General features: G+C 43.0%; 1 long non-coding RNA gene across 1 annotated transcript in view; it reads right to left on the bottom strand.

Moving 5' to 3' along the window:
* Window positions 1-11,824: 11,824 nt before the first annotated feature.
* The window catches only part of LOC123374672, a 263,834-nt gene continuing 256,800 nt past the window's right edge, over window positions 11,825-18,858 (bottom strand). Inside the window, exon 3 of the long non-coding RNA XR_006581152.1 lies at window positions 11,825-13,115. This is a non-coding gene — a long non-coding RNA (uncharacterized LOC123374672). The remainder of the gene's footprint in view (window positions 13,116-18,858) is intronic.

Below are 18,858 nucleotides of genomic sequence, written 5' to 3'. Positions count from 1 at the left end.
GCTATAATATCTCAGTGCCTGCAATAGTCTTTTGATGGAAAAGCTTGAAAGAGTTAATAAATTAAGCTCTACTCACCATTTTTCCCCTCATGCTCTTTCCTTTGCTATAACTGATTTCCTTTACATGCTGTTGGTTATCATGATTACCAAGTTGGAAGTGGAAGGACTGTTAAATCTCATTGAGAATGGTGGCCCATATGGAGGACCAGATGGCAAACCTTGGTCTTCCTATGCATATCAGGGTTTATGTGAATCATTGGATATGTGCAACTCTGCAGTGCAAATAAATATGGAACATTGCTGGTGCTACGATGCTACACATTACTTTTTATAGCTAATGGTGAAAGTCCATTTCGTGACCCCTTGAAATTTAGGAATGGATTATTTTTTTTTTAATGAAACAAGTCACATTTTCATTTGTAATGTCTCTTAGTTTTCAGTTTTTAAAATGAATGGATTTTTATTTTATCTTAAGGAAATGGATTGGTGATAATCAGAATCTTTGTTTTACACCCATGCCACAATTAGCCTGAAGCTCAGACCCTTTTAGACTATCAAGAAAACAAAATTAAGGCCTCAAGTTCTGTAGCTCCAAGGTCAGTTCAGTAATATTAGTTTGGTCATCAGAACCCCTACTGCAAATTGGGACTATTCCATTAGCACTGGAATAGCTGTGCTTTCTATTCTGTAGGAAAATGATCTAGGCTTGTAAACATTGCCAGTTTGGTTTGAGTCTTCCCTGAGCAATCACTACACATGATGGTATAATTGATATACACATGATGGTATAATTGATATACAATTATATTAATAATAAATCCACTGATTTTTCTGAAATGAAGGGCATGGGAGTTGCCTGTAATAATTTATGACTATTATACATTCTGTTTGTCTGATTGATATTGTATTGTTTGCTATGTGATTACAAGAGGATAATTTAAGAGGAGTAAATTAAGAGGAGTGCTCACACTCAGGAAAAGGGACAATGGCTTCTGAAAGCCCTACTTACCAGTATTTAAAGGACAATGCAGGTGTCATTAGCTTTTGAGGTTTTACCTCTGACCCTGGTGAGTTCTAAGGCCTGGCTTGTGAACACAGGAGGGGAAATCCCAAGTGAGAAAAACTGGAACAAAGAACTTTGGGGTGGATAAAGACAGGCCTTGAAGGACAAGAAAGAGGCATTAACAGAAACTGCTGAGGAGCACAATGAACTTCAGTCCCCAGAGGCTAGGGTGTCTGGGATAAGCTAGGCCTACCTGAGGCTATAGATAAGATAGATATGTGTGCAGTCCTTTGATTGTGTTAAAAACCCTTTTCTCATTATGATTTTTTCACGCTGTAGTGATGAAATACCTTGTTTTGAAAAGGCTAATTTTTGGGTCACCGTATTCACCAGTGGTCCCCACTCCCAAAGAGAATTGTCACAAACAAGGATGTGGTCTGTCCGGCCTAGAGGTCAGAGCAGAGGCAAAGGCCAGGAACAGTACTGAAGGTAAAGCTGGAGTCAGAGCTAAGTGTCAGGAACTGAGCTGGGCTGGAGTGGACTGGGAAAGAAGCAGGACTGGGAACAAGGCAGGATCAGAGCTGGAGCAAGGCTAGGGAAGCAGGGAAAGCATAGGCAAGGTCAGAGCTGCAGGTGGCCACATGTGCATTGAGCAGCCAGAGATCAGTTGTTGCTGTTGTCCTTATGAGATGGCTTGCTGACTTCTGTGCCCAGTGAAGCAGAGTAATCAGTCAGGTGGCCCTGCTGTTGCTCAACAATGCTCACAAGCTGTTCAGAAACTGGGAAGGCACAGCTGCAAGTCCTCATGCCTGACAGGAAGATCTGAAGACAGCCAAATCCAGCCAGATTTGTTCAGCAATCAAGTTGATACAGAGGATGCTGTAGCTCAAGGAGCTGGTCTAAGAGAGAGAGAGAGAGAGAGAATCATGGGATTCCACCCTGAGAAAAGTGAAGGTGCAGGATCTGTTACCTGCATGGGTGGACTTGGACAGACCAGAGAGGGGTCAAAAGTGCAGTCAGTCCTGAAAATAGGGAGGGAGGGAGAGATAGCTCAGTGGTTTGAGCATTGGCCTGCCTAACCCAGGGTTGTGAGTTCAATCTTTGAGAAGGCCACTTAGGAGTCTGGGGCAAAAATTGGTCCTGCTAGTGAAGGCAGGGGGCTGGACTCAATGACCTTTCAAGGTCCCTTCCAGTTCTAGGAGATTGGTATATCTCCAATTATTACCATAACACAGATTTGCCATAAGGATGCTGTATATTTTTCCTATATTTATTTTTATTGTACTTAAAAAGGGCCCATGTTAACTTTAAAAATCTAGTGCACTTACAAGTAATGCCATAAGAAAGTTATTGGAAAAAAGGAAAAGTTAGCTTATTTATTTTCCCCAGCTTGTTTATGTGCATTTGACAGTATATCTAATTAACATATCTATTTTTTTTCACACCAACAACAAAATAAAGTGTACTGTATGCAGGCTGCTCACGTCAACAGACCTTTCTTAATCAATTAATAAATAGAAGTCTAAATGGAATCACATGCTGCCAGATTTTTAATGCATTAAGAGGTTGGTAGGTTGAGGAAAATCACTTGGCTGCTGATTATGCGCGGCCAGAAACCAGGGCGGTTAGAAGAGCACAGCAGGGTGCGCTGTGCATCAGAGAAGCTTTGAAAACCAGTTTCACGACTGGTCAGGCTACGGTGTGAAAGTTCTGTTTGTTTCTCCTTGATGAAAACCCGCCCCCTTGGTTCACTGTACTTCCCTGTAAGCCAACCACCCTCCCCTCCTGCCTTTGATCTCCACTTGCAGAGGCAATAAAGTCATTGTTGTTTCAAATTCATGCATTCTTTATTAATTCGTCACACAAATGGGGGGATAAGTGCCAAGGTAGTCTGGGAGGAGTGGGGTAGTTGTAGGGGCACTCCCTAGAATGGCATGCAGCTCATCATAGAAGCGGCATGTCTGGTGCTCAGACCCGGAGTGGCCGTTTGCCTCTCTGGTTCTTTGGTAGTCTTCATGCAGCACAGCTGTGGGTCCCTGTTATGACCTCTGTCCTTCATGCCCTTGGAGATTTTTTCAAATATTCTGGAATTTCGTCTTTTGGAACGGAGTTCGGATAGCACGGATTTGTCTCCCCATACAGCAATCAGATGCAGTACCTCCTGTTCGGTCCATGCTGGAGCTCTTTTGCAATTGTGGGACTCCATGGTCACCTGTGCTGATGAGCTCTGCATGGTCACCTGTGCTGATCAGATTGCTATGCTGGCTAAACAGGAAATGAAATTCAAAAGTTCACAAGGTTTTTCCTGTCTACCTGGCCAGTGCATCTGAGTTGAGAGTGCTGTCCAGAGCAGTCACAATGAAGCACTCTGGGATAGCTCCTGGAGGCCAGTACCTTCAAATTGCATCCACACTACCCCAAATTCGACCCAGCAGGGTCAATTTCAGCGCTAATCCCCTTGTTGGGGAGGAGTACAGAAATCAATTTTAAGAGCCCTTTAAGTCAACAAAAGTGGCTTTGTCGTGTGGATGGGTGCAGGGTTAAGTCGATCTAATGCTGCTAAATTCAACCTAAACTCATAGTGTAGACCAGAGCTTACACTCTGGCTGTCTTTCCTCTCACTTCCTCTGTCACAGATTACCCATAAAGTAGGCACATTTGTGAGAACAAGGCTATAGAAGAGGGCACCCTCTATCAGTAGTTGAGGACAACTCCTTGTTAGGGAGGTCCAATGGTCTAGTACCTCCCTACACTTTGGTGCCTTCAAGCATGATGAGCTCACTAACTTTCCAGCAGAGATCAGCTTCTCTCTTAGACCCACTGCACTTGTTAAATATCTTCTGGTAGCTGGAAAATTTCTGCTTCTGTCCATCTCCAGTTTGCAGCAGTGGGACAGGGAAGGGATCCTCTGTTCCCACTGATGCCTATGAGGTCCCTTTTTCTAATTCTGGGATGTTAGCTCCCCAGAGAGTATCAAGCTATCAGGGAATCCCTGTGCTGGGCATTGTGTCTGTCCTGGTTTGAGGTTTCAGACCCAGCCTAAAATTACCGACAGTTCCCTGAATTTCAACAAGATGGGTGAATTCCAGTAAATTTGGGGTTTATAATAAATCATTTCCTGAATCTTTATTGTTGTCTGTATTGTTACAGACATAATTGACAGATATTTTGAAATAAATTACCAAAATAATTGAAACTGATGTGATTATATTGTGTTATTTTGACAAATAAAATATGCAGATTTTTACAGAATTGTTAATATTTGTGTGCAGAATTTTTAATTGTTTTGGCTCTGAATTCCCCCAGGAGTAAGCCTATACTAGGGGAGAAGAGGGCAGAAGTAGCTGACACAGGGTTAGTTATGGATTCCCCTATGCATATAGAATGCCCAGTGCTGTCTTAAGGCAAGTTCAGTCCTCTTTGCACTGCTGGAGTGATGGAGAATCTGGCTCTTATACTTTCTCTGTGCCGCATTTCTGGAACTGCAACTGGAAAATAGTTACTCTTGAAATAGATTATGTAGATATGTATTCTTTACTTCTGTAGAACAGTGACTGTTCACATAAAAAAGATATATAGATTTATGATTCATCAAAGATTTAAACATTTTTTTCAAACTAGTGATCATATTAGATCATAAAATTATAATAATTCAGTGGTCCTCTAACTGTGCGCCAGAGGCTTGACCACCAACCTGGCTTCCTTGACATTTGCAACTGGGGATTGCAAAGCTCTATAATCTTGCTTTCCGCAAAACTGTTTCCTTCACCATTTTATTGGTTATGGGTGCAACTCTGTAAGGTACTGAGCACAGTCAACTGCCATGGGAAGTTTTGGCCATTCAGAACCTTGCAGAATAAAGGCCCAGGCTCAGCAAAGTCCCTACACGCATGCTTAACTTTAAGCACATGATTGAATGCTTTGCTGAAAAGGGAAAAACTTGTGAATATGCTTAAAGTTCAGCGTGTGCTTAAGTGCTTTGCTGAATCAGAGCCAGAGCTCTCTCCATATTCCTCTAGTCCATTAATGGAAATGGAGCTGTACAATTATATTCCTGGAGATTTGAATGAGATTTGATTTTGCTTTTAGCATACCAGCTAATCTGATAATATCCCTCTTAAAAATAATTATTGGTCAAAACTAAAATATTGATCTAGACAAAATTTTACTGTATATACTTAAACTGTTTAACTGTTTCAGAAGGGATATATCTGATTGCCTTGGGGGAGAAAACAAATACAATCAGCAAACCATGTACCCTAGCTACTTTGTAATCATTATTTGAATGTAATTTAATTTAGATTTCATTTAACTGCATTTTTATTCTATTCTCTTTTGTTCTCTGGGCAAGTATATATTTAATCTTGAGAGTAAAATTGTTATAATTAAGTCTTCTTATGTTTTTAAATGTAATATAAAATTAGAGGGTAGAAACTGAGTAATATAAGGTACATTATATGAAATTATATAGATTGATTAACATCTTATTTGTATTAGTAGTGTACTGGGACAGATTAGCTGTTTATTACAAATAGAAATTCAATTTTCTACTTCTTATTATTCTTTTTTATTATTTAGATTTCAAAGGCCTAAACATGCTAGGTGATGTACAACCCACTGGTATGTGTTACAGATCCTGCTCTGCACCTGATCTGCAGAGGATACGACTCTGCAACAGCCATAGAGCCTTGGCTTTTTAGCTCAAACTATAGCAACTCATGCATATAGCTTTGGAGGCCCCACTTCAATCTTGTTTGTTAGCTAACAGAATAGAAGATCTTACCAATTAAACAGGTTGAGTTTACTAAATAAAAATAGGGAAATCAAGGATGGAGGACAGAAGTGACTATAAAAGATCATGGCCTATTTTTTTCAGAAGTGACTAGTGATTTTAGATATCTTAATGTTTTGATGCACATGAAAGGGGCCTGATTTTCAGATAGTGGATGCCTTGCTCTTCTGAAAAGTGGACCTCATTCAGTCATACAAAGTTGGGCACCCAAAAATAGTGGCATCTAGAAATCAACTATCACTTTTGAAAATGTAGGCCCATGTTATCACTCAGGTAATTTGCATGTAGATCTTGGCAGTGGAGGCAGATTCCAAAATGCCTGATAGATTTTTTTCTCCTCTCTTAATAGTGATGTTTATATGTTACCTAGTTTTAATTTCTCATTTTATATACTTCACAGGCCAATGGAAAGGGAATCAGATCATCAGGGCTCCAGTGCCTGATGACACGCAATTTAACTTCTGAAATATATATAAATGACATTGGAGTCACATGTGCTTTTCTTTGTATGGCACATGTGAATCCAATGTGATTTACATATATTTTAGACGTTAAATGATATCCCGAACTGGTACTTCATAAAAACAATGCCTTCGGGAAACCAGAGAGTTCTGGCTATCCAAGCCGTTTTAGATTTAAATTAAGTTAGGGATTGTTTTCCATTTGAAAAAAGCTTTCAAAACTTAAGTAAAATATAGAGCATGGTGGTAGGAAGTGCTTATTTTTTTTCTTAAAGGGATACTTAAGGTGGAAAAGCCAATCATGAATGAAAATATCTTCCTTGTGTTTTTGTCTATCTGATTCGGGAATAGTGTATGGATATTTAGAAGAATCCTGCTTTTTAATTGCGTCATAGAACCCCATCACCCCCAGGGAAAAAATGTGGTTATTTGTCATTGAACAATCACAATTAAAGCAACATTCATAATAATTTAACCACTATCAGTATTTTTAGCAGGAAACTGGAATAAATCGAAGAAGTACTTAAGCAAGGCCAGGTCAAGTTTTTGGCCTGCCAATGATGACTGTATGCGGCGTTATAGCCATGTTGGTCCCAGTATATTAGTAGCTCGAACGCTTCTCTCTCTCTCACCAACAAAAACTGGTCCAATAAAAGATATTACATCACCTACCTTGTCTCTCTAATGTTGACAGTATCCTTTTATATGTACTTTCTGCAAAATACCTTAAGATGATTGGGGGAGGGAGAGGCTCATCAGGCTTTGATACTTACTAGCAATTTTATGAGAAATATTTTTTGTCCTGAATAAATTACTGACTGGGACTCAGAGACCTGGGTTCTATTGCCAGCTCAGCCATTAGCCTCCTGGGTGACCATGAGCAAGTCACTTTACCAATTTGTGCCTCACTTTCTCCATCTGTAAAATGGGGATGATGATTCCGACCACAATTTGTAAAGCACTTTCAGCTCTAGATAATACTTAGTCCTGCCACGAGTGCAGGGGACTGGACTAAATGACCTCTCGAGGTCTCTTCTAGTCCTATAATTCTATGATCTACAGATGAAAAGCATTGTATAAGAGCTAAGGATTATTATTACTACAACATTTTCTTATAAAGCTACCTATATTATAATAGATGATAATTAATACATTATTCTTTTCTTATTATTAATGTTATTCTTTACTCCACTGAAGTAAACCAATCTCCTTTATAATTTACTTTTTACATATACAGAAATTCTCAAATGAAAAGCTGTGTTTTACAAATGTTAATTAAGTATCACAATACCCATGTGAAGTATTACCCATTATACAGATGGGTAAACTCATGGACAGTTCCCAGCGTCACACAGCAAGTCAGTGGCAGAGGTAGGCATAGCACAAAGGAAGTATTTATTTATATTACAGAAGCAACTGGAGGCCCCAGTTACAACTGGAGTCCCATTGTGGTAGGTGCTGTACAAACACAAATTCAGAAACAATCCCTGCCCTGGCGAGCTTACAATCTAAGTAGACAAGACAGACAACAGGTGCAAGAGGAAACCAAGATACACAGAAGTGAAGTGACTTGCCAGAGGTCACATACCAGATTAGGGGCAGAGATGGAATTAGAATCCAACTCTCCTGACTTCCAGTCCAGTTCCATAATCATTGCTTTATGTTGCCTCCATGAGTTCTCACTGAGGCTGTGTGAAAGGTTCACCCAGTCCCTTGATCTTTTCTATTTGTTTGCAGAACCCAAACCCTTTTAGGAAAGTTTCAGACTGGTTTCTATGCAGAGTTTCCACAAATCTATGAAAAAATAAAAACTTGCAATTTATCCTGAATCTTCCATGCTTCCTCCCATCAGTTCACATTCAACCAATGATTTACTTGGGTCCACTAACTGTGATGGTAGATGTTCCTGCTTTCACCAAGGCTTTAGTTTAAAAAGAGTGATTCTGTTCTGAAAACTATTTATGTAAAAATGTTCCATATTTAATGCTGCCTCACTGATACCATACTTCATTTGCTCAGTTTTCAAATAAAATGATAACAGTCTGCCCTACAAACTCAGACTGGGGTCTGAGAGTCGAACTGCTTTCTTTCATTCTCATGTTGCATATAAAATAGTAAAGATGTTACCTGACATCATACACCCTCAGTTATACGCATGTAACCTCACTGAAGGCTAATCAGGATGTACACGTGCAAGAAAGGACATAAAGAGTTGGGTGATAAAGAGTGAGAAGGAAAAAAACCGAGCTTGACTTTCAGATCCCAGATTCAGTGTCCCGGGCAGACAGATGATGACCTATTTTACTTGTAAACAGAGCAAATTGCTTATGGAATCTGTGTCACACAATAAACATCAGGCCCCACAATGCCATTTTTACAGAGTCAATTTCTAGAGTAGAACTTTAAAACCAGAGAGCCCTCTTAGCCTCGCCACTTTCCTCTCAGTGAGATTTCATTTCTTTTCATCTATTTGTTTCTGGTTTGAGCTGCTGCCATAACCTTTAACCTGAGCTGAAGAATTTTCCACTCTGCAGGGAATCTCTGATGAAAGCTACAAAGGTATAACCATGCTCACAGGGGAAATATCCTGAAGTCAGGGATGGCTGATCTCAGGCTGTAGGTGCTGGAGCAATGCCTCTCAGCCCAGGGACATTTGGATTAAAAAGATGATATTGCTAGGTGAGAGAAAGCTAAGGTCCTGCTTAGCATAAGATTTCAGAGACTAAAGGCTCTACGGTATAATACAAAATAAGTTAATTCAATTTTATAAAACATCCTGCATATAAAGTATCACGTAGCACTTCACAGAGAGATAAAAGAGCAAGACATTGCTTTGCAGAATTGGGTACTGTGGCTCATAAAAGCAGAAAGGAAAAAAAAAGAAAGCTAGAGCAGCTCAGATAAAAGAAAACAACTGAATTTAAAAGCAGCAAAAAAAACCAAGCATATGTTCTTGCAGACTAGTTAAAATCAAGAAAAGCAAACCACAAAAGATTTAAAGGATTGTTTGAACATCCAGAAGTTCCAGTGTTTGTTAAAATCTTTCTCAGGAGATTTCAGGTACTTCTTCATTTTGGTTGAACTGGGATGTACCACAAAAACAGACTCTTTCATGGTATTTCTACACTTTCACTCCTCTTTCTGGGCAAAACTAAAAAATGTGGTCATAAAAAAGGCATCTAAATATTACTGAAACTCAAAGAAGGTTTAATTTAGATTTTATTGAAACGGGTGATGTGTCAGGTTTGTTTTTATTTTATGTAAGCCAGTTTGCCAATTCCTCATTAAAATAAAGGGAGAATGGAAGGCAAATTGTAATTTAGTGAAAATTACAGAATAAAGTGAAAAGAAACCTTTATGGGAGATTTGAAGACATGAAGTGACTCAGTGGCTTCTAGGGAAGATGCACAGAAGTAATAGTTCCAGATACACAGAACAATTAAGGTAAAAGAGTGACCCCTAACTATGAGGCCCCGTGGCAGTGGGTGTGGTACAGCAAGAAGGCCAAGAATTGAGTAATTGAGCATGGAGATAGGGGAGTAGACAGATCTAAGTTCATGCAGAGAACCCATGGAGAGTTATGGCTAGAAGACTAATAAGCCAAGGAATAAGGGGGAGGATTGAAGTGATAAGGTCCTGCTTCCTGGAGGGGCAATGTTTAATTAAAAAGCATCATTATAGACCTCTGAAGTTTAACAATGAGTCATTTAGGAAGACCATGAAAGAAGAAATTCAAACATTTAACACAGGGGATTATGAGCGGTAGAGGGAAGATCTTAGCAGAGACACATTTAGGAACAAATCCAAACAATGTTCTGAAAATGGAGACAGGCAGATTTCTAGACAAGGGAAATGTAGAAGGAAACATAGGAAGAAAAACTGAGACATTCTTGACTACCTGAGCTTTCTGTAAATAGCAGCAACGTGCTCTAAAGGAATTACTGAAAGTAAATGATGGCAGGATTATAAATATGAGAGAAATGATTGAAGTCTTTCTTCTGGATAAAAAGAATCAATCTTTGAAGCAGCAAGTATCAGGAAGTTATGATTCATCCAGGAGTTGAAAGAAGCAAGATGGCAGATTAATGATCATGAGGTAATTAAAAAACTGACTTGGGGGAGGAGGGGTACAGTTGCCTATTATCTGAGCAAAAAATATTTCCAGTTTTGAAGTTAAAACTGACAGAATGTGCCAAAGAAGGAGAACATCACTATATGTCTGGAACCTGGATACAGCATGCCTAAGACATTGCTGTTGGGAATGTTCTCAGGAATGACACTTGCTATACTATGTGAAAGATGAGATAATGCACTATGCCATATGCTATCTCATGCATTGGGATAGCTAGGTCCCAGCCTGCCCAGAAATGTTCTCTTTGTGCTATACAAGGCTGGTCAGCACTGCCAATGCTGGCATCCCACTTTGGCTCAAGTAATGCACACAGTTGCATTATGTCTGTTTCCTGCACAAGAGCACAAGGGATTAGAGTGAAAGGCCTCTCAATGACTCCTCTCTCCCCAGTTCACCCTCATGCCACAATGTGTCCAAAATAAAGTATCTTTTCAGGCTATTGTATTTCCAACAAAATAACTATGGAATTGTTTTCATAAGTCACTTCACTATAATGCGGATTAAAAAGAATACTAATTAATTGTAGACATTTAAATTACTCCATATTTATGTAAACTGTTTCCCTTTACATAGGCCCTCTGTTACATTATATCTGATCACCTTTTTAAAAAAACATCAATAATTGCTGTTGCCTTTGTCCATCTCCTTCCCTAAAGGTAGTTCCCTTATCTTTTCTTTTGAGAAGCCACAGGTGTAGCTGCTGTCAGATAAGCCACAAACCCAAGGCAGTATACGGCTGTTTATTTTATTTTATTTAATTTTTCACACTAAGGAATTAACTTGAAGGCCAGGAATAGATTAAAGGATTTTTTCAGGTCCTTTTCCATCTGAGCATTTCATTCTGAGACCCATCTCTTCTAACAAAGGTCAAACTATCTGAGATGTTCAACGTAGTCAAAAGGGTTTTTCTTTCAAAATATATCAATCAAAAGTAAAACTAAATGACAATTAAGGTGTTCAGTCATCTGATGAGTATGGTTTCTATATAAAATTCCTCCATAACAGATTCTGAACGATTTTGCCACTTAGTCCTGTAAAACAATATAACTCATGGAAAAATTTATGTGAGATATAGCTTTCCTCCAACTGAGACAAAAAATTGCTCATGTTTAGCAAACAACATGTCTCCATGTAACTCGGATTTATTTTGCATCAATTCAAGCTGTTCGGCATGCCAAAATGATCAATGTGCAATGGCTTCTGAAATGACTTGCATATCTAGATGAGGTATGCTTTTACACTTGAAAAAAGTCAGAGGAAATTGTACTAATATTTTGAAAGACATTCATTAAAATGAATCTCTTTAAATTATTAAGTGGTTTACTTGCATTTTCATTTCCACAGTATACAAAATATTCTAACCATGCCAAAAGTCACACTTACAGCAAATGCGTAGGAGCTAATTAGCTTAAAAATAGTGAATGCCCCAAGATAATGTTGTGAAAGAATTAAAGTTGTCTGAGAAGTTAGTTTGCTGATACAATTAATATTTTAAAGCAATCTTCCATAAAAAACTGCATCAAGCAGTGATTTTAATTGCAAAATAATTCAACTAGAATACAGTAACTACAGTACATAACTTAAAACTACATTGCAAAAGTGAAGCAGCCTTAATATAATGATTAACATTTCAAATAAATAATCTGAAATCTTAAAATAAATGAAAATTACAATCTGCCTAGCCCATCCAATGGGTTTGTCTGTGTGCGTGTAAAAAGTTTTTTTCTTGAAAAGTGTTACAAAGCAAGCAAGTCATGATTTAAATTTTGAAATCTTAGCAGGTACAGTTCCTGTCAATCCAGCAGGGAAAGAAGACAGCTGATACACAAATAATGAAACTAGGTAACTGTTATGAGAGTACAGATGGGACTCCAAGGTATTGACTGCCTGAAAACTCTCACTTTAATATTTTTCTTCTTTTGCCTGAAATGGAAAATTTCCCAGGGCAGTTATTCATGTTGATGGATAAATATTGGAAGTGAGGGAATATAGGTCTGTCATTTTTTTCTTAAACAAAAATGTTGGTCTCAGAAATACAAAATTAAATTATACAAATAAACTCACTGGATACAAACACAAGTTTAGAATAGGAACAGAAATGAGCGAGAGAGTTTTGTGCTGTTTTCTGGAGTAATGCAACAACCAACCACCTGAAGTTTGAGGTATTTCTCAACATCATTATCATCATGCTAATATCATGGTTTAATGGCATGGACTATCATACACATGAACCCAGTGACAGAGCTAATAGGGAGATAGGAGGGCCCACTGACGCTTCCCCCTCAACTGCCCCACAAGGCCCTAAGGTGAATGAGTGGTTTGTTTTCAAGCCAATAGATATAGCCAAAGGTGGCACCCCCAATGAGCCATCACCAACCCCTTCCCGGCTCCAATACTACATGTACCCATCTTGGCCTTTTGATTCTACTGTCTACACGTATAACCAGTGCTTTCTGTGCCCACCTTCTGATTACAATCCTGGCACTCACACCATAAACACCATCTCTAGATTCTCAGCAGTTCTGCATAAAACAGAACTGAAATACTTCAACTTTCCCAGCTGGATCTGTCTGAAGACTGGCTCTTGACTCTCCAGATGGTGTAATGCACATTGACTGGTGTTTCTGATTTTCTTTCTGTGACACACAGAGCAGATGCCAATAGCACTTCTTGAAAGCCTCCAACTGATGTTAATCCTGCCTACAAAGAATTTTCAGAAGCTTAAATCTGTAACGAAGAACAACACTGAGATGAAAGAATCAACAAAGGGAATTAGGCAAACCATCTCCATCTATTTAATTATCCAGGCTTTCCAAAATATTGTAAATGAAGAGTTACAACTGAGACAGAATGTCAGGAAATTGCTTTGATATGTTTCTTTTTTTCATCTTTTCATCCTTTTCCTATCCTGAATTTGTGTTTATTAGTGCTACTCTAGATTGGTTCCCACCTACAGAACATATAGGCAAGGCCCCAAGAAGATTACAATCTAGAATTAAGATGTGACATAAACTGGTGAGAACAAAGGATGGATGGAGGATTTGGATAAGGCCTACAAAGTGCATTAGTATGCACCAGCTGGGGTGTAAACGGTAGTACTCACCAGCTTGTCACATACTAACTGTCCATGTGGACTCTGCTGACATGCACTAAAAATGCCCTAGTGCATGATGACATAGTCCCATTTGAAAAAGGATACAAGGACTGATGCCAGCCTGTTTAACTGCATTGTGGACCAGCTGAGCACGAGCACTTGCTGGGCTCCACCCATATATCTCCACTGTATCTATGTTGTGTATTGCAGAATCAAAGCCCAAGTTGTTGATGGATGGTAACATATGAAACTTGAGAGGTTTAGAGGTTTGTTATGGAGCAGATAAGCACCCAAAAGTTCAAATGTTCAATCTAACTTTTACCATATCTCAAAAATGTCTGCAGCTTGGCTCCAGCATTTAACAATCTACTCACTCTCCTTCTTCATCAGTAGAATCATAGAATATCAGGGTTGGAAGGGACCTCAGGAGGCCATCTAATCCAACCCCCTGCTCAAAGCAGGACCAATCCCCAACTAAATCATCCCAGCCACAGCTTCATCAAGCCTGACTTTAAAACCTCTAAGGAAGGAGATTCCACCACCTCCCTAGGTAACCCATTCCAGTGCTTCACCACCCTCCAAGTGAAAAAGTTTTTCCTAATATCAACGGTAACAGTTATGGATGGTTGTGAATTTTTTGAGAAAATGTACACAGTGATACATGTCTGCAGCATGAAGTAAGTGTAAGGCACCAAGAGCCAAATTTTGCCCTCAGATACATATCAACAGCTCCAATGGATTTCAAGGCGCATTGTACATATATATCAGAGGGCACAATTTGTCCCAAAAGGTCTAACTTAAATTCACAAGAAGAAGAAAATTCAGAGTTCATTCTGAATTAGACTCTACAGAACATTTTCACTGATGTGTTGCAACAGCTCATGTACACTCATTACAGTTGCAGTGCAAGGTTTGACAACTGTCCACTGCTTCAGCTATTACAGTTTCATTCTATTCATACCAAGTAATTAATGTTGGCTTGATTATTAAATTAAAATGGTTGAAAAGCAACTACTCACCTTTTCGAACTACAAAATATATTGTTCTTTATAAAAAAATGAATAAGCAAAAGATAATCAGTCAACACAAAGAATTGGTCTGCTTAAATGCATTCACAATTAAATTACATTTCAGCCCAATGCAATTTAAAATGTCACAGAAAGCAAGGCTCATTGCAGAACTTAATTAAAGCAATTCTTGCTATGTTCTGGTCCTCCTTTTTTCTCCCATTCCATCCCTGCTTCCTCCTTTTTTGTCTCTTCATTGTACTCATTCAAAAAGCCATAGACAAATTCTCCTCTTATTTTTATTATTGTTCAGACTACAGTAATTCCCAGATGCCCCATTCAGGATAAGAGCCTCCTATTGCCATGCACTGTACAAACATATAATAAAAGAGTCCCCATCCCACAGAACTGACAGTCCACAGCCCTGATCTTGCAAACTCTTTTGCACATGCATAAAGTGAGTATTTCTGAGGCTGTGTTTTCAACACTAATACATCAAAGCAGTCCATATTTTATGAGAAATGTTAATAAGGCGTATGCACTTAAGTTCTTGTAAGCTTGCAGGGAACCTCAGAACAGAGCAGGATTCCATACCCTTTCAGCTTGTTCAGCAGAAACATTAATTGGTAAGTGAAAACTTTGACATTCACAGCTAGAAGTCATATGATAGGATAGCTATTAGCTGCCTACATTCATACCCAAACTGTTAACCTACAATTGCTCTCAAGTTTTCAGCCAGTTTAGCCAGGCCACAGATGTCAAGTGACAGAGGGATTGTGTCACCAGCCTCCATAACTTTGCACGTGTCATCTCTTCAGAACATTTCATAACTTTTCTTCAGGATACCAAGGACAGCAGGGGACAAATATTACAAGTTAGTCAAGTTGATAGGCTAACAAATAATTTATGTCCTTGCCCTGAGCAGCTGAAGGCATGTAATCCCCTATGTTTGTTTACTGAGGAGCAACAATTTTGCTCTCATACCAGTGTAAACCAGAGTTTACTCCACTAAAATCAGTGGATTTATATTGGTGTAAGACAATGTGAGAGAATCTGGCCTACAGTTCACAAATTCATGTCTTTCCTTGAAGGAAGATCCCTGGCTGCAGGGCAAAGGGGAAAACAAAAGCATAGGAACATCACCAGGCTTTTACCCAAAGATACTACAAAAATAATATGAGACAAATACAGTCTAGGCAATGAACTACTAGGAAATTAAGCTTATTCACCTCTTGAAGTCTTGAGAGGAGGAAGCAAGAGATACCCGTTTTACCTAAAAGAGCAGCTGATACCTCATGATATCGTCTATTCTATTTAGACATAGTTTGGTTTATCTACACCTAGTAACATCTTGTGGCAACAGTGGCCAAGATACTTATTTCTTTCTTTATGTTTATACAAATAAAAAGAGTGCTTAGCTAAAGCCCAAGGCACACCAACACAAGTTACAAGAACAAAAATGTAACATAAATAGCATTGTATGGCTCTGTATCTATTGGGTTTCCAGGAAATGGGGCGGGCGAGCCCGCCCCATGCTAACGGAACCCCCCCCCAGCCTAAGGGGAGGTGCCACAGAGCCTCAGAAACCCACTAATTGCGGGGGACAACTAATAAAAGAACAGGGACAGGAGTGCGGTCAAAGGGTCATAAGAAGGGAGCCTGACGGTGACACCGAGCAGAGAACCCCGGACAGCGCCCACTGCTCCTCGAAGGCGTCAAGGGAGCCAGCGGACGCCGCCCAGAGGAACTCCGCCCGGAGACGTGAGCGGACTAAGGATCGGAAACAAGCCCCACAGTTGCAGGAGTCTCCATTGGCCAACCGCCTCTCCCTGGTCGCGTAGATGGCCATTTTTGCCAGGGCGAGGAGGAGGTTGACCAGGAGGTCCCGCGACTTCGTGGGGCCACGGATAGGGAGTGCATGGAGAAGGAGGTGTGGGGAAAAGTGCAGCCAGAAACGCAATAGGAGATTAGTGAGGAGCCGGTAGAGGGGCTGCAGCCTGGCGCACTCTATGTAAATGTGCGCCAGGGTCTCCCTCACGCCGCAGAAGGGGCAGGTGTCTGGGACAGGGGTAAACCGCGCCAAGTACACGCCCGTACTCACGGCCCCGTGGAGGAGCCGCCAACTGATATCCCCGACGGGCCTCGGGACCAGGGTGGAGTACAGGCTGGCCCACCGGGGCTCCTCACCCTCCAGAGGTGGCAGGAGGTCCCGCCACTTGGTGTCGGGGCGGGACACGAGGGTGAGGAAGTGAAGGGTGTGGAGCACGAGCGCGTAGAGCTGCTTCCTTGGCGCGGTTTGGAAACGGACCGGTTGCAGATCGTGCAGCCGGCTGGCGGAGAAGGGGCGGGGGGGGCGGTCGGGTCCACGGGGTAGGGGCCCGATGAAAAGGTCTGGAGGGCTCGGGGTGGGGGGTGGGCGGGGCGTGCCCTCACGCAGGACCCGGTCGAGGTAGGCCCGAGCAGCGGGCGGCAAAGCGGCCTTCACCTCCTGTAGTACGAGCCGGGGAGTACAAGGTCTGGAGAGCCCCATACGCCGAGCGAGCGTCGGGGGATCCAGCCAGTCTCCCCGGTCGTAGTCCATGAGGTCTCCGACCCTGGTAGCTTCCGCCAGGACCAACCTCTGGCGCACCGCGGGGGACTCCGCCACCTGCACACGGAGCTGGGGGTTGTGTAGCAGGGGCTCCGCGAGGAGATCTGCCCCTTCGGTGGCCGCCACGGACCTGGTCGCAGAGAACAGCTTCCAGGTCCGGAGGAGGTCCTGGTAGAAGACCGGCAGCCCGGAGAGGTCTCGCGGAAGGCCCCTCGGGTCGAGATAAAGGAGCTGCCGGTCGTATCGGAGCCCTCGGAAGCGGCGCAGGAAGGCGTGCGCCAGGGCTCTCCATGCCGGACTACCCGCACCATAAAGGAGCCTCTGCAGTGCCTGGAGGCGGAAGACGTGGACCTGAGTGCGGAGGCACTTCAGGCCCTGCCCTCCCTCCTCCAGGGGCAGGTGGAGTACCCCTGCAGGGACCCAGTGCAGTCCTGGCCAAAAGAACTCCAGCACCACCCGCCGGAGGTCGGTCAGGAACACCGGGGCCGGGACCAGGGTGTTGAGCCGGTACCAGAGCATGGACAGGACCAGTTGATTGAGCACCAGTGCCCTCCCTCGGAGGGAAAGGCACCGGAGGAGTCCTGTCCATTTCCGGAGCCGCTCCGCCACCCTGCCCTGCAAACCGTGCCAGTTCTCCGGCGGAGAGGGATGCGTGGCAGAAAGGTAAACGCCGAGATAGAGCAGCGGACCCGCGCTCCACCGGATGGCCTGAAGCGCGGGTGGGAGGGAGCTCGCCTGCCACCCGTCCCCTACCACCAAGCCAGAGCTCTTGACCCAGTTGACCCGGGCGGAGGAGGCCGCCGAGTACACGGCCTGGCAGGCCTCCACCCGCGCCAAGTCGCCCGGGTCCTGGACCACGAGGAGCACATCGTCGGCGTACGCCGACAGGACCAGCCGCAGCTCCGGCTCCCGAAGCACCAACCCCGTCAACCTCCTGCGGAGGAGACAGAGGAAGGGCTCGATCGCCAGGGCGTACAGCTGGCCCGAGAGGGGGCACCCCTGCCGCACTCCCCGCCCGAAGCTGACCGGCTCGGTCAGGGTCCAGTTGAGCCTGACCAGACACTCTGCGGAAGCGTACAGCACCTGGAGAAAACCCACAAACTGGGACCCGAAGCCTAACGCCTGCAGAGTGCCCAGGAGATACCCGTGGTCCACCCTGTCGAACGCCTTCTCCTGATCCAGGGACAGGAGGGCGAACGACAGACCATCCCTGCACCCAAGCTCCAAGAGATCCCGGACCAGATACAGGTTATCGAAGATGGTACGGCCCGGGACGGTGTAGGTCTGGTCTGGGTGGATCACGTCCTCCAGCACGGACCCTAGCCGAATCGAAATGGCCTTCGCGACAATTTTATAGTCCGTACTGAGGAGCGAGATGGGACGCCAATTCCGTAAATCGCGGAGGTCCCCCCTCTTCGGCAATAAAGCGAGCACGGCTCGCCTGCACGAGAGAGGGAGGACCCCGCTCCGCAAGGACTCGGCCCAGACGGTGACTAGGTCCGGGCCGAGGACGTCCCAGAACACGCGGTAGAACTCCACGGTCAGCCCGTCCATGCCCGGGGATTTATTGGTGGGCATGCGACGGAGGGCTTCCGAGAACTCGGCCAGAGTGAGAGGCAGCTCTAGCCGGTCCCGGTCGCCCGCGCTGACCGTCGGGAGTCCGTCCCAGAGCACTTTGCAAGCGGCAGGATCGGTCGGATCCGGGGAGAAAAGGCGCGCGTAGAAGGTCCGGGCCCTCTCGCACATCTCCGCCGGATCCGTGAGGGGGGAGCCGTCCTC

The sequence above is a fragment of the Mauremys mutica genome, chromosome 7 (assembly GCF_020497125.1).
Source record: "Mauremys mutica isolate MM-2020 ecotype Southern chromosome 7, ASM2049712v1, whole genome shotgun sequence".
NCBI lineage: Eukaryota > Metazoa > Chordata > Testudines > Geoemydidae > Mauremys > Mauremys mutica.
Note: the sequence above shows the minus strand (reverse complement) of the source record. Positions and strands in the feature narration are given on the sequence as shown.